A 16838-nucleotide genomic window follows, 5' to 3' on the forward strand; every position below is an offset into this window, starting at 1 on the left:
TTCATTTCTAAAAATATCCTCCCCCCTCTCTTAGCCAGTGGGTAATTCCTTATAACAAAGGGGAAAAAAGCAAGTTTTCAGGAAAACCAACCAACATGTCAACCAGATCTGATAATAATACAATATTCCATCCCCCCAAGCCTCCCCACCTCTGCAAATGACCTATATTTTTGTAGCATTTTACAGTTTAGAAAACATTTTATTATCTATAATTCCACTAGATCATCCTAATAACATTACAAGATGTTGTTTAGTCATATCTGATTCTTCATGACCTATTTGGGGTTTTGTTGGCAAAGAAAGTAGAATAGTTTGCCATTTCCTTCTCCAGGTTATTTAACAGACAAGGAAACTGAGGCAGAAGGGGTTAAATGATACACCCAGGGTCATATAGCTAGTAAGTATCTGAGATTGGATTTGAGCTCAGGGAGATGAATCTTTCTAACTCCTGGCCCGGTACTCAATCTACTTCACCACCTAGCCACCCCCAACACTATGAAGAAGGCAGAGGCAAAGAATTATTAGCCCCATTTCATAGCTGAGGAAACTGAGAAATGTCTAGAGAGGAGGAATAACTTGTCAAAAGCTACACAGCCAGTTATTTGTAGACCCTAGAATGATGACTGTGACCCTCACCTGTATATAGCTGTGAATCTTATTTCTAACTCTCCTCCCATTTCCCCCATGCTCTGATTTCAGGTCCTTAGGGAGGCAACAGAAGGGCAATAGTACTTTGAGTAGGCACCTTTGGCTTCATCACTTGCTCATTTGTTAACTTGATGGAAGTAAAGGCAGATGTTGGCAGTGCTCCACCCAATATCCTCAAATGATATTTCAGGGCCAGCAGATGGTCCCCGAGTATTCACACACCTGATAGACCTTCTTAGGGGATCACATACTGAGGCATCAATCTATTTTCCCCAATTTCTGCAACTGGTAATTGACTTCCATGATATCCAGCCCTTTTTGTAGTTCTGGGGCTGTAAATGCATGAAAATCCTGATTCATTTACCCAGGGGTCCAGATAGTGTGAGTATCACCCCTCCCCATCTCCTCTTGTTCTTGGCCCATTCCTTGGTTCTTTGAGCGTTAGCTCCCTGGTTCTTGATTCTTGGATTGCCTTAGAGCCCCTCTTCATTCTAGACTATATGCATTCACACATCCCTGAGCAAGTGCACATAGTTTCCTCATCTGTAAAATGAAGAGGATTGGAATAGATGCTTGCTAAACTCCCTTCCAGCTCTAAATCTCTGAACATATGGTGTGTGTATACTAATGTAAGTTGGATTTCTAGCTACGACTTGAGCATTTTGCCCTAATCAGTGCAAAGAACATCTTTTGCTTCCAAAGACTTTATCTCTCCACCTGTATCTCTATGAAGAGAGACCAGAACCATGCATGTCATAATGCTTGCATCCCTCCAGATACTCAGCCCTCCTCTAGAATTCCTTGGGGTAAAGAGATAATAAAAATGGTTGTACAAAAATATTCCTTGCCACATTTTTTGTGGTGGCAAAAAATTGGAAAATGAGAGGGGTGTCACTCGATTGGGGAATGGTTGAACAAATTGTGGTATCTGTTTGTGATGGAATACAATTGTGCTCAAAGGAATAATGAACTGCTTAACTTCTATAAGAACTAGAAAGACTTACATGAATTGATGCAAGCTGAAATGAGCAGAACCAGGAGAACATTGTACACAGAAACTGAAACATTGTGAAAAGATCAAATGCAATCAGCTTTGTTACTAGTAGCAATACAATGATCCAGGACAATCCTGAGGGACTTATGAGAAAGAACACTATCCACATCCAATAGAAACACATAAGGAAAGGAAAGTGCTTAGCACAGCATCTGGCATATAGTAAGTACTAAATAAATGTTAGCCAGTAGTAATAGTAGTAATAGTTGTTGTTGTTGTTGTTGTTGTAGATGTTGTAGATGTTGTTGTTATAAGTTGCATTATTTGAGTCCCTGTGGCATATTCCCATAGGGATGAAACCAATGACTATATTTATATAATTATGACTTCAAATATTATTAATTTGAGGGCATCTAGGTGGCACAGTGAATAGAGCACTAGGAAGATCTGAGTTCAAATCTAGCCTTGGACACTAATTGTGTGACCCTGGGCAGGCCATCTAATCCTATTTGATTCAGTTATGAGCAGGAGAAGGAAATATCAAATCACTCTAGTATCTTGCCAAGAAAACTCCAAATGGGTTCAATGAAGAGTAGGATACAACTGAAAGGACTAAACAAGTGTGAATTCAAATAATGTGACCTCTTCAGGGGATTCATTATTTGCACTAGCATGGATATAGTTGTACAAAATAATACAAAATGTTGGCAGAAGGAAGAATAAGAGGAGACCTCTTTTAGGAGTTGGCACTTGAATGGAGGCTTGAAGAGAGCTTAGGATTCCCAGAAGTACTAGTGAGGGAGGGTGATTATTCCAACTGAGGGCAGGGCCAGTCTGGATAAGGTAACAGAGATGGGAGATTGAATGCCATATACAGTAAGTGATCAAATTAGGTTAGAATGTAGGGTGTGTGGTGGGGAATTCTGTGTCAACATCCTTGAAAGATAGAGTGAAGGCAGACCCTAGAAGGTTTTCAATGCCAAATAGGAATTTGTCTTTTGTCCTGTTGGCAACAGAGATCCAGTGAAGCTTCCTTAGCAAGAAAGTGACATGTGAAGATCTATACTTCTAAATGATCAGTGTGACAGCAGAGTAGAGAATGGATTGAAGAAGGGAAAGACTAGGTGCTGGGATGCCAAGTATTCAGTTGGCTCTTGTGACAAATCCATGAGAGAGGTGATGAGGCTCTAAATTAGAGGTGGTATGTGGAGTGGACATAAGTGAACTAATGTAAGAGGTTTTGTAGAAGTAGAATCAATAAAATTTGGCAACTACTTGGATTTAGGGGATGAGTGAGACTAAGGAAACAAACACAACTCCAGGGTTTTAAATTTAGGTGAATGGAAAGATGGTCATGACCTCAACATAAAATAAGGAAGTTTCAAGGAAAGGAGGACTGTTTAGGGGAGAAACCAAGGAGTTTCACTTGGAACATGCTGAATTTGAACCTGTGGGACATTCAGGTGGAAGTGTCCAAATGGCATTTGGAGATGTAAGAATGATGTTCCATTTAGAATTACACCCAAAGAGTTATATAGTTTTATAACTCTTTGGGTGTAATTCTAAATATATATATATATATAGTTTTATAACTCTTTGGGTGTAATTCTAAATGGAATATCATATATATATATCATATAATAACATCATATATATATATATATATATATATATATATATATATATATATACACCTTTAGACCCAGTAATATTCTTACCAGATCTGTTTCCCAGAATCAGGGAAAATGGAAAAGAACTTTAATGTTCCAAAATATTTATTGCAGCTCTCTTTGTGAAGGCAAAGAATTAGAAATTGAAGGTATGCTCATCAATTGGGAATGGCTAAATGGTACATGATTGTGATGGAGTACCACTGTGCCATAAGAAGGAAAGAACATTTTTTTTTAAACTTGGAAAGAATGATGTTCAGGAAAGAGATGATGACTATATATATATATATATATATATATATATATGTATATATATATATATATATATATATAGAGAGAGAGAGAGAGAGAGAGAGAGAGAGAGAGAGAGGGAGGGAGGGAGGGAGAGAGATTTGGAAGTCATCTGCTGAGTGACTGATAGTTAAATCCCATCAGAAGTGATGGGGTCATCAACAGAAAGAAAGGAGAGGGCAGCTGGGTAGCTCAGTGGATTGAGAGCCAGGCCTAGAGACAGGAGGTCCTAGGTTCAAATCTGTCATTAGATACTTCCTAGCTGTGTGACCCTGGGCAAGTCACTTAACCCCCATTGCCTAACCCTTAAAACTGTTCTGCCTTGGAACCAATACACAGTATTAATTCCAAAATGGAAGGTAAAGGTTTAAAAAAAAAAAGAAAGAGAAAGGGGGCAAAGAAAAAACGAGGCCCTGGATACAGCCTGTAAGGTCTGCCTGCCCTTAGGGAATGGGATATGGATGATTACCAAAGGAAACCAGAAGGACTATGTAGAGGGATAGAAGGAAAAGTAGGACATCATGTATCACAAAAACTTTTGAGAGAACAGATGTTCTGAGAGACAGGGGTAATCCACAATGTCAGAGTTTCTAGACATCTGGAACAAAGGATAAAGCCATTTGATTTTGTGACCTTGGAGGAAGCAATTTCTGTCATGTGTCGAGGTCAGAAGCCATACTGCAAAGATCAGTGATGAAGAATGCCACCTACCTCCTGACAGCGAGATTATGAAGGGCTTTAAATGACAGAGAAGTTTGTATATAATCTTAGGGGCAATGAGGAGCTACTGGGCCTTCTTGATCAGGGAGGTAAATGGTCACACCTATACTTTAGGAAAATCCCTTAACAGCAGTGAGGAAGGTAATCAGAGTAGAGAGATGAATGGAGACCAGTTAGGAGGCTACTGCAATAGTCCAGAAATGAGGTGATGGGGACCTGGACCAGGGTGATAGCCATGTGAGTAGATGGAAGGGACTAGATTTATAGTTGGAAAGATCAGATAAATCATCTAATCCAACTTCTTTATTGTGTAAATGGGGAAACTGAAGTCCAGAGGTTAAGGAACATCTCCAACATCACATGGGGAGTCCATATACATGACAGCTATGGTAGCTCCAGACCCTGCAGACGTATCCCAACACCCCCACAGAAGTGTATCTCTCCAACCCCATCCCACCTCTGAAGTCTGGAACTAAAGATGGATCTTGTAGGGATGTGAGGTTCTTGAGAAGATGCATTTGTTCACAAAACCCGTCATAGTATCAAGTCTGCCTGATTTACAACTTGGCCATGCCAAGTCTATTTGGTTTGACTCCTGCCAGGGCCTGATGTCTAATGGAATATCGGGCTTCACAGAAAAGGGGTATTTTAGTGGACAACAGCTCTAACAAATGTTCCAATGTCTTCCTCTTGAAAATGGGGAACTCATGAGAATCCTAGCCTAACCCTTCATTCCTGGTTTAATTCACTCTCCAGCCTTCTCAGCCTCCTCTCCAATTGCCTTCCCACCCTGGAGAAACCTTCTAAGAGGCCCATTCTCTTGACTAGTGAGACCTTAGCCCAAACTACCATTTCATGAGGGAGTCCTACCATATTTGCTTTTCTCCTATCTTGATTTATACTATGAACTTATCCACCTCCTCATCAATTATATTACCTTCCAACTAGGTACTCTTCCCTTTTCCAGCTCCCTTTAAAATGTTGTCTCTTCCTATTAGAATGTAAGCTCATTGAGGGCAAGGGTTGCCTTGTTTGTTTTCATATCCCCTGCACTTGGCACAGTGTTTGACATATAATAAGTGCTTAAGAAATTGCCTATCTATCTATCTATCTATCTATCTATCTAGCTATCTATCTATCTTTCTATCTATCTATCTTTCTATCTATCTATCTATCTATCTATCTATCTATCTATCTATCTATCTATCTTTCTATCTATCTATCTTTCTATCTATCTATCTATCTATCTACCTATCCATTCATCCATCCTTCCTATTGTATCTATTCTATCTCTCTCTCTCTATCTATCTATCTCTATGTATCTATATCTGTATTCATCTAGCTTTATGCATCTGTGTATCTCTCTATATATGTTTATGTGTATGTATGTATTGATCTTACTTCCTACCTACTTATCTTTAGTGATTGAGGCATGTCTTGGCATATGACTCCCTGACTTGGCCAAAAGGAATTGTTAAGACCCAGTGATCAGTAAGCCCTGAACAAATATGTTAGTGAGAAAGATATCTATGAAGCATTGGGCAAGTCAGTTTTCCTCTCTAAGCCTCGGTCTTCATCTGTAAAATGGGAATAATAGTCCTCATCTTCTCTCTCCCTCTCCCTCACTCTCTCTTTTCCTCTCTCTCTCCCTCTTTCTCTCTCTCCCTCTCTGTATTTCTCAGTCTCTCTCTCCCTCCTTCCTCCCTCTCTCTCTGTCTCTCTGTCTCTCTCTTTCTATGTCTCTGTCTCTCTGTCTGTCTGTCTCTGTCTGTCTTTGTCTCTTTCTATATCTCTGTCTCTCTGTCTCTCTCTGTCTCTGTCTATCTCTTTCTGTGTCTCTGTCTCTCTCTGGCTGTCTTTGTTTCTGTCTCTCTGTCTGTCTCTCTGTCTTTGTTTGTCTCTCTCTGGCTGTCTTTGTTTCTGTCTCTGTCTGTCTGTCTCTGTCTGTCTCTGTCTCTCTGTCTTTCTTTCTCTCTCTCTCTGTCTGTCTCTCTGTCTCTGTCTGTCTGCCTCTCTCTCTGTCTGTCTGTCTCTGTCTCTCTCTCTCTGTCTCTGTCTTTGCCTATCTCTCTTTGTCTCTGTTCTCTCTGTCTCTTTCTCTGTCTGTCTCTCTGTCTGTCTGTCTGTCTGTCTCTGTCTCTCTCTCTCTGTCTCTGTCTCTCTCTGTCTCTTTGTCTTTGCCTATCTCTCTCTGTCTCTGTTCTGTCTGTCTCTGTCTCTGTCTCTATCTGTCTCCTGTGAGAATAGGAGTGTTGTGGGAGCCCAAAGAGATGGTGGATATGAAATTGTTTCTGAGAGATGGGAGTCTGAATCTTTGACTCTCAGAACTAGAAGGGGCCTTAGAGGCCATCTAGTCCGACCCCCTCCATGCCGGACTTTTCGGCCTCCCCAACAGGTGCCCACAGCTGCAGCTGGGCAGAGGGAGAGGGCTGTACACCCGTGCGTGTGAAGGCTCACAGGCGTGCGCACACTTGGTTCAGGCTCCAGCCCTGCCATCGCTGCTCTTTTGCCAACGCCGATGCTGACTCTGATTCCGGGGAGAAGGCAGAGCCGCGCCGTCTTTGTGCAGTGATTAATTGACCTTAACTTGTTTAAGGATGCGTATTTGCACACAGTTATGAAGTGTTGCAATCCGTCTCTTGGAGCACGGCTTCCATTAGAAACGTGGCGGTGGCGCCCGTGAATGGGGGGTTATATTTCCTTAAAAGTTCATCGTAGCTCGGGAAGCTCCACAAATCCAGGCGGTAATGGAAATGTAGCATGAAATTACTTCTGTAAACAGCAGCCATTCATTACGGGAACATTTTTCATCAGAGAGAGAGCAGGCAAGTGGGTGGGCTCCTGGCCACGAGGGGGAGGCCGGGGCTCAGCGAAGGCCGGGGCCTCCCTCTGCCCGGGCAGGAGACACCGGCCAGCTGCTTCCTTCCAGGTGCCGCCTGACCGCTCGCATCCATCTTTCGCCCGGCCGAGGTGTGGCTTCAGCCTGCCCGGTGAGGCCGCGGTTGGCCAGGATGCCTTCCTAGCCTTGGGAAGGGCCCGCGAGGACGGGGTCTTTGATTTAAGGGGGGAAGAGAAGGCCCCACTATTTAATGTTGATTTGGTGGCATGGCTAACCCCAGAGAGAGATGTAAGCAGCAGCCACAATAACATGACAGCCCACTCATCATATTTACAAACTATATTAAATCCGTCTCCAGCTCTCGCCTGCCTGAGGATTGGCTCGCCCGTAATTGTCATTGTAGCCGGCGCTGGCTTATGGGAGAATTTAACGGCAGTGATATAAGGTGAGTCCCGGGCTTATTATTACTTTATTATTACCGGGTTTATGTTTATTAAAACAATTTGTCATGCAGAACAGGAATGGGGGAATGGGAACATTAAATCCCGCCGTATTCAACCTGGAGAAATGAGTTACAATAAAATTAATGGTAGGCGGGCATCCACCAACACCCGCAGCCACGTGGTGCCATGCGCCGGGCCTGCCATGGGCTGATTGCTCCTTGTTAGGGCCACGCCATTAAACCGCTGCATCGAGGGCTCCAGAAAAGCCAGCCCGCTTGGGGGAAGCTGTAGGAGAGGGGCAGAGTGGCCTAGTGCAGAGGGCTAGACTGGGCTGGAGATCCATCAGGGACCAGAGGCCAGGAGCCAGGTCTGCTTCTGATTCAACAGGTCCAATTCTTCTAACTGGGTTTAAGCCTGGATTCTGACACTTCCTAGTTTTATCACCATTTTCCCATTAATTCCAGCAATTTCTTGGCTCAACCATAATTAAAAAAAAAAAACCCTTTACCTTTTGTCTTAGAATCAATACTAGGTATCACTTCTGAAGCAGAAGAGTAGTTAAAGGCTAGGCATTGAAGGTTAAGTGACTTGTCCAGGGTCACACAGCTAGGATGTGTCTGAGGTCAGATTTCAACCCAGGACCTCTTGTCTCTAGAGCTGGCTCTCTAGTCACTGAGCACCTAGCTACCATGGCTTGCTTGTCCATAACCTTTCTTGACTACAGTCACATCTGTGTGAAATAAGTATAAATTTTATACTTTTCACACTTTTACTCAGTTTCACAGACATTTTCTCCTAGGACAAGTGTCACAAACCATGCCCAAGACACCTCAAGAATTACATCTTCAGTTCAGGAATGGGAGAGAGAAGCTGGGATATAAGAGCAAGGCTATAGAGTATTGGGAAACAGGACAGGACCTCAAGAGCTTCTTCTAGCCTGCCATCTGTGAGTATGTTTATTTTAGCTAATCTTGCTGGCTAGATGTTAAGCTCTGGTGTTTCTAAGTTGGTAAGGTACAGTTGCATATGCTGGTGGTACTCTCCAAATTCATATCCTCTAAATATAGTGCTCTGGGACAGAGCTCTGATCAATGTGCCCTAGTTATATAGATCTGGACAACTTAATCTGTCTGGACCACTGTTTCCTGAATAAACGAATGAAAGAAGGAGGGAGAAAAGGAAGGAAGGAAGGGAGGGAGAGAGAGAGAGAAGGAAAGGGAAGGGAAGGGAAGGGAAGGAAGGGAAGGGAAGGGAAGGGAAGGGAAGGGAAGGGAAGGGAAGGGAAGGGAAGGGAAGGGAAGGGAAGGGAAGGGAAGGAAAGGAAAGGAAAGGAAAGGAAAGGAAAGGAAAGGAAAGGAAAGGAAAGGAAAGGAAAGGAAAGGAAAGGAAAGGAAAGGAAAGGAAAGGAAAGGAAAGGAAAGGAAAGGAAAGGAAAGGAAAGGAAAGGAAAGGAAAGGAAAGGAAAGAAGGAAGGAGGGGAGGGGGGAAGGAAGGAAGGAAGGAAGGAAGGAAGAAAGGAAGGAAGGAAGGAAGGAAGGAAGGAAGGAAGGAAGGAAGGAAGGAAGGAAGGAAGGAAGGAAGGAAGGAAGGAGGGGAGGGAAGAAGTGAGGGAGGGAAGGAAGGATAGAAGGAAGGAGAGAAGGAAGGAAAGGAAAGAATAAAGGAAGGAAAGAGAGAGAGAGAACACATTTATTAAACACTTACTATGTGGCACTAAACCCTAAGAATACAATACAAAAGTGAAATTGGTCCTGCCAATAAGGACTCATTCTCATTCTAATCTGTGAAGTGGAGATAATAATATTGACAGTAAGATCAAATGGGACAAAGTATGCAAAGCACTCTGTCACTCTGAGAGTGCTATATAAATATCAGGTGTTGTTGCTACCTGCTCCACAGGGAGTTCTCAGTAAAGCCCTTCATCAAACTTAATTCGTTGTTTTCTCCAGCAGAGAGGTCCTCTTTCAGATGAAACCAGACTAGAAAACTGGACTGAAAGTTTTCATCATATTGAGTCCTCATATACTTACAAAGACTATACCACAGTTCTTTTTGGGCCATGGCGGTGACCAATGAGATCTGGGCACAAGCTCTAGCTAATCTTGTCCTACTGTTTCTTGGGTGGACTTCAATGCCTGTCCTCCCACAACCAGCCTGGCTAGCTAACAGAGGGTTAGTTCCTGGGAAATGAAAGACAGAAATTCGGGAAGATTTACTGATTTAAGCTATGTATGTGGGGTGAGATGAGGGAGCAGTGCAGAGGGAAGGTTGTGGTGAATAGCAGGAAAAGAACCCCAGCACCATTAGACATTCCAAACTATTTATCAAGAGTTGAAAATATAAGTTGTTTGAGCAAATGCCCTTTAGTGTCTTGCCCATCTCTCCTCACTCTGAGAGAGGGAAAGAGGGAGGGAGAGGCCCAACCCAAGAAGGCTCCAAACAAGTTTAATAAAACCTGATTGCTTGTCTTTGGCCCAAACTCTAGCAGCCTTTGCTAAGATTGTCAAATTGATTTAATACCAGTTCATTATTTTTGATGGGGAAGTAAGAACGAAGGGCCCTAGGAAACCAGTGCCTACTGCTTCTGACTGGAGGTGGGAAGTAGGCAGGATCTCAAAATTGTAGAGTTAAAATGAACCATCAGTTGGATCATATCATCCAACTATATACCTGAAACTACTCCCTGTGACAACTTGCCCCACAGTGGTGTTCCACTTCTAAGGAGGGGACTCTGGCCACTTCCTAAAGTAGCCCATTCTCCTTTTAGAAAGTGCCATTCAGAAGCTTTTCCTAATAACAAGCCCAATTTTGTCTCTCTGTCTTCTGGGGACAAACAGAGCAAGTCTAATCCTTCTACTACATCATAGCCCTTCATATCTTGGAAAACAGCCATCATGTCACTCAACACTACACCCCATCCCCACTGCCTCTGCCTGTCTTCTCCACGCAAAAGATCACTAACTCCTCCATCTAGTCCTCATTGGGTCCTTTACCATTCTGGGTGCCTTTTTTAGATGATCTCTGGCTTGTTGGTGTCCTTCCTAATTTCCAGGTGAGTATACTACTGACTATGAAGTGTCCTTTGGAGGTAGTGGAGAAGCCACATTCAAATCCTGATTGCTTTTATCCACTCTGTGATCTCGGCCAACTCCCTTCACCTGCCTGGGCCTCTGTTCTCTTATCTGAAAAGTGAGAAAGTTGGCCCTAAAGATCTCTAGGATTCCTCACAATTCCAAATCTATCATGTCTGGATGATATGACCAGAAAACCCTTCCAAAATGATAATGGAAGGGCAAGGGCATACCAACATTTATATCAGAATTTAAGGTTTACAAAGTACTTTGAGTACATTATCTTGATGGATCCTCACAACAAATTTGTGAGATAGGTACTATCGTTTTTCTAATTTTACATATAAGGAAACTGAGACTCACTGAGGTCGAAAGATTTTTCTAGGCTCACACAGAAAGTGTCTGAGGTGAGATTTGAGCCCATCTCTTCTTGGCTTAAAGTCCAGCTCTATCCACATTCCTCTGGATAAAAAGAATTAAACACTAAAAAGAATGGGGAAGAACCAAACCATGATCTCTCACTAGAAAATAGTCCTTGCTTGAGAGGAGAAGATATACAAGAGCAAAGAGACTACCTAAAAAATATAACCAGAAGCATTAACTTATTTGTCCAAGGTATGTTTCATACGACACAGGGGGAAAAAGGGATTCTTTGAGGCAACCTGAGTTGGAACTACTTTGCTTTAGGAATATTGGGAGCCTCCTGCTTTTCAGACCTGCCATAAGCATGTAGTGCTAACAGTGGGATACTGAAAAAAGCAGACCTGACATTGGAAGACCTGGCTTGGAGATCCCTCAAATGTTAGAAGGCAGCTCTTGTGTCTTCTCTTCTCTGGAGAAACGTCCCCAGATTCTTTTCAACAGTCCCCAAATAACAAGGCTTCTAGTCCCTTCACCCTTCTCTGGACCATCTCCATCTTATTGGTGGCCTTCTCAAAATGTGGTACCCAGAACTGCATATGCTGTTGTTCTAGGTATCATCTGACTGACACACAGGGAAACAAGACTGTCATCTCCCATTCTGCCACTGACTTTCTTAGTCCTGCATAAGACTGTGTTAGCTTTTTTTGGCTGCCCCTGAGGACTCCTGTTGAGTTTGTGGACCAATGAAATCTCCATACTTTTCACATAAATGGTTATCCAGCCACCTCTCCCTATCCTGCACCTGGGTAGGTGATTGCTTGAACCTAAGTATAAGACTTTACGTTTCTTGCCATGGAATGGCATCTTATAACTTCCTTGTCTAGCAGTCCAGCCCAATCCTCCAAGGCCCCAGGGATCAGCCCAGTGTTATTGAAAATCCATGTGACTCATTTTCTCCTTTGTCATACTTAAGCCAGGAGCAGGAGATAGAATTTTCCCCTGTGCAGACAGGAAGTTATTGTGGTTGCCCTACTTCATAAACACTGACCCTTCAGAGGCCATGGGGAGAGCTCTGAACCAGCAAATGAAAAGTCTCCAAACTACCTCTGTGTTTCCTCAGTCATTTGGGACAGTGGCAAATATTGAGCCAGAATCAAGATAATGCTAGGCACATACTTTTAGACAAAAGGGCGTGGGAGGGATGAAAGAGCAGCTCACTCCACTGGGTCTCTCTTCAGGATGTTCCTACCAATGGAGGCCAAGGGTCCTGAGAAATACCTAGGCACAGCTCAGCTCAGGCTCAGGCAGAGAAATCCAGAGTGACAAAGCAGAGAAAGGCTTTGGGGATCATACAACCCAACCTCTTCACTTTACAGGTGGGGGAACCAGTTCTGAGATGGGTAGCCGGCCCTAGATATACAGTCTGGAGCCTTCCCTTAAGAAGCCAGAAGGAGAGAGCTAGGACCACTCCAGAGTGGCTTTTCTACCTTCTCATTCCACAGAGAAAGGCAATGAGGCCCAGAGAGGGAAGGCGACTAGTCTGTGGTCTTCCAGAAAACTGGTGGTAGAGCCCCGACTTGAAACTTATTCCTAGAATCATAGAATCTCAGAGTGGAAAGATGCCTCTGAAGGCATCTAGTCTGAGCCATACTTTGATATTCATTCACTCACTCATTCATTCAATAAATATTTATTAAGTGCCTACTATGTGCCAGGCATTGTGCTAATCTGAGGCCACAAAAAAGGGCACAAAAGACAATTCTAAAGGCATCTAGTTGACTCAGTCAGGCCTGGAGATGGGAGGTCCTGAGATCAAATCTGATCTCAGACACTTCCCACATGTGTCACCCTGGGCAAGTCACTTAACTCCAATTGCCTAGCCCTTACCACTCTTCTGCCTTGGAACTGATACTTAGTATTGATTCTAAGACAGAAGGAAAGAGTTTAAAAACAAAAGCAAAGGGGGGCAGTGGGTGGCTCAGTGGATTGAGAGCTAGCCCTAGAGACGGGAGGTCCTAGGTTCAAATCCAGCCTCAGACACTTCCCAGCTGTGTGACCCTGGGCAAGTCACTTGACCCCCATTGCCTAGCCCTTACCACTCTTCTGCCTTGGAGCCAATGACTGTGTATTGGCTCCAAGACGGAAGGTAAGGGTTTAAAAAAAAAACAAAGAAAAAGGACAATTCTTGTTCTAAAAGGCTTTACAGTCCAATGGCTTGGAACTTTTTCATTTGGAGTGTGAAGACCTAGGTTTGAATCCTATCTCTGCTACTTAAAATCTGTGTGACTTTAAGTATCTTTACTCTCCCAGCCTCTGTTTCCTTAGCTATAAAATCAAGGGATTGAATTAGTCTCTAATGTTCTTTTGAGCCCTAAATCCTATGATCCTTCGAACTCCTATGTCTTTCAAGGAAAGGAGGAAGGTAGTAGGACCCTAAGAACAGAGGATGGGAGGGAAATGGATGGGGTGAAGGGGAGTGGGAAGTAGGAGATCATCCCTTCTATCCTTTGGACACAGGCTTGGCTCTATGTGAGCCTTGGACCTGGGCATTGCTCAAGGCACTGTCCTCTGCCCTCCTTTCAGGACCCCTTGCCTTGGCAGCTCTTGTCATCACCAAAGTTCCCCTGAGCCCCCAGGAGTCTGGACTAGGGTTCCAGGGCTCTGTGCCCCCACCTCAAACCCACACTATCTCCATCTCTGTATCTGATCGGCCGCTAGACTGACTCCTACCAATTTCTTGCTCTGTTTCTTTAATCCCAGATTCTCCAAGCGAAGAGGGAAGAGGCCCAGGTGAAGGGTGTCGGATTTAGCAGGAAGCAGTAGAGGGAAGTGACTCCCAACTAAGGCTCTGCAGAGGAGTCTCTGCTGGAGCCAGACAAGCCAAAGATTTTCCCCCCTGAGGATTCCCCTGAATCAGAGGCTAGCCCTGGGACTCCTGGGACCCATAAGACCAAGGGCACCCCTTCCCTTCCCCAGAATAAATACTGTTACCTCTGCCAGAGGAGGGGCCCCACTGAGTGTTGGGTGTGGATGTTGGGGAGGGGGGAACACTACAGAGAGAATTGAGCCTCATAGATCAGAATAAGCCTGAGCTGACCAGTAGTGCTTAAGGCAGTCTTTAACCATACTAAGAAAGGCCGAATGTCCAAGACAAGGAAAGTGAGAATCCCATTGGCTTCTGCTCTGGTCAGATCACTTTGAGAGCATTGTGCTCAGTTCTGGACACTGCTTTGCCAAGCTGGAGTATGTCCCAGGATGGTGAGGAGATTCAGAATCATGCCATACAAAGAGAGATAAAAGAACCTGAGGCTGTGGAGCCTGGAAAAGAGGAGACTGAAGGGAGTTAGGGTCAGCCTTTTCTGCTTGATCCCAGAGGGATAAACAGGAGCAAAAGGTGGGGACTATAAAGAGATTTCTTGTTTGCTGTAAGGAAAAACCTCCAAAACAGAGCCCGAATTCCTAAGAAAGATAAAGAGCAGGCAGACCTGGGAGAGGAGGAGAGAAGATGAGGACAAAGATGTCCTGGACTGGGGACAGAAAAGAAAGGAATAGTTAGGAGAAGGAAGAGATGAGCAGAGGGAAGGGGTGAAGGAAGGAATGGGGGGAAGGATAAACAAGGAAAACAAAAAAGAGCTGCGGAATGGGTGGGGGACAGAAAAGGAAAGAGGGAGAAAAGAGAAGGGACCTGAAGTCCTTCCATCTCCATTTGGAAACTAGAAACCTTTGGGCTCAGGAAGTATTTTGCCCAGACTCTAAAAGAACCAAAACTCAGATTGAACCCCCAGGTCTGGTCCTATGGGCCAGTAGAGGACCACTGAACAATAGAAATTTTAGAAATGTACGGGACCTCAGAGACTACCTAGTCAAGCTCCTACATTTTATAGAGGGGTAAACTGAGGCCCAAAGAAATGAAAAGACTTGTAAAAGCCACACCAGTAGTCAATGGCAGAGCCAGAATTTGAACTAAGCTCCTCTTCGAATTCAATGCTCCTTCCACACCTTGCAGCTGCTGCTACCTGTTTGGGTCTGTGCCTGCTTCCTCAGGCTCTATGTGCTTTCTCCTCTTTCCTCAGACCTTCCCCCAGCTCCTTGACTCACTGACTTTGCTGCCCATCTAGCTCCATCCCCAAAATGGCAGTCTGGGAACAGTTTCTGAGAACACACAGCCTATAAGCTTTAGGAGGGCCCAAGGCTACTGTCTGTTCCCAGCCCAGCCCCAGGTCTTTTGCTGTTCCTTAGCGGAGAAGAGAACAAAGTTCAAATTATGGCAGAATTGCCTTAGTGGGCTGCAGTAATTAGGCCACTAATTTTGCAAAAATCCAAATGAAATGGAAAATGTGGTGCTAATGAAAATGTTAGGACTGGGCTGTTTTGTTCGTTTTTTAACTTTATTAAATCCAGCTCTCCTCCTTCATGGAGTTTGGGAATAGCCAGGCCCCAGCACGGCTCCCCAATGGAGCAGCTGCCATTATGATCTCACAGCCTGCGATACAAAAATCTGGGGTGGGGAAACCACGGGGGTGGCTGGGGGTAGGGAAAGAGGAGGGTATCCTTCAGTTAAGTGTTCATTTGAAAAATGACCTTCATAAGGCTCTGGCTGCTGTTGTGGCTGCTGCCTCAGCCTCTGTCCCAGAAGAGGCATCCCAGGCCACCCCAAGGTGCCCAGAGAGCTTCCTGGATGTGCCTTGGTATCATCTCTGGCTGCATCTTGCCATGGGCAGGGCCAGTACAGAGTGGACAGATGCCCTGAGGTCCCTTTCTGAGTAGGGATTCTAGGAGTCCTTAGCTCTATGAAAGCCTCCCTCCAAATCAGCTCAATGGGTCCTGGTGATGGCTTCTGCCACAGTGACCGTAGAATACTAAAGAGAGAGACAAAGGGGACCTGAAGCCATTTGGTCCACTCCTTCCTTTTTCAGATGAAGAAACTGAGGCCCAGAGAAATGAAGTGGCTTTATCCAAAGTTACACAGGGAATGTGTCAGAGTTAAGGTTTGAACCAAGGTCTTACAGTTCCGAATATACCCTGCCTTTTTCATTCAGACCAATTCAATCCAACACATCTTTGATTAAATATTTGATGTTTGCAAGGCACTGAGCTAGATTCTAAGGATATGCAGTCAGAAAGTAAAACAGTCCCTAAATTCAAGAAGCTAGGATTGTGCCCAAGAGATAGACTAAGGAAACATGGCAATAAAAGTGATCCTTTGTGGAGAGGAGAAAGCATTATCATTGAGGGAAATCCTAAGGATAGGAGACAGCACATCACCTCTTGTAGGAAGCTAAGAATTTTTTTTAACCCTTGCCTTCCGACTTAAATCACTACTGTGTATTGGGCAGAAGGCAGAAAAGTAGTAAGGGCTATGCAATGGGGATCAAGTGACTTGCCCAGGGTCACACAACTGGGAAGTGTCTGAGGCCAGATTTGAACCTAGGACCTCCCATTTCTAGGTCTGGCTTTCTATTCACTGAGCCAACCACCCAGTTCCCTAAGAATTTTTTAAAGCAGTTGTATTGAATGAATGAATGAATTTGAGCTCTCAGAAACTGAAGACTGTATCCTAGCACATAGCACAATACCTGGCACATAGCAAAACTCTTATAAATGTTTCTTGCTTCTGCCATTGATTGAGTACATGTGGACCCCAAAAACTCATAATGTAGACCCTTTTGGCTAATTATAAGTAAAATAGTATCTAGGCTTTCCCAAACTCGATGAAGGAGGAGAGCTGGATTTAATAAAGTTAAAAAACGAACAAACAACCCAGTCCTAACATTTTCATTAGCAATCTTGTAATATCCC

General features: G+C 44.0%; 1 long non-coding RNA gene across 1 annotated transcript in view; it reads left to right on the forward strand.

Moving 5' to 3' along the window:
- Positions 1-14046, forward strand: part of LOC103098866 (uncharacterized) — a 14351-nt gene extending 305 nt beyond the window's left edge. Inside the window, exons 2-5 of the long non-coding RNA XR_469350.3 lie at positions 7521-7607; positions 8405-8551; positions 10443-10657; positions 13800-14046. This is a non-coding gene — a long non-coding RNA (uncharacterized LOC103098866). The remainder of the gene's footprint in view (positions 1-7520; positions 7608-8404; positions 8552-10442; positions 10658-13799) is intronic.
- The last annotated feature ends 2792 nt before the right edge of the window (positions 14047-16838 follow it).

This window comes from Monodelphis domestica, chromosome 6, assembly GCF_027887165.1.
Source record: "Monodelphis domestica isolate mMonDom1 chromosome 6, mMonDom1.pri, whole genome shotgun sequence".
Classification (NCBI taxonomy): Eukaryota; Metazoa; Chordata; class Mammalia; order Didelphimorphia; family Didelphidae; genus Monodelphis; species Monodelphis domestica.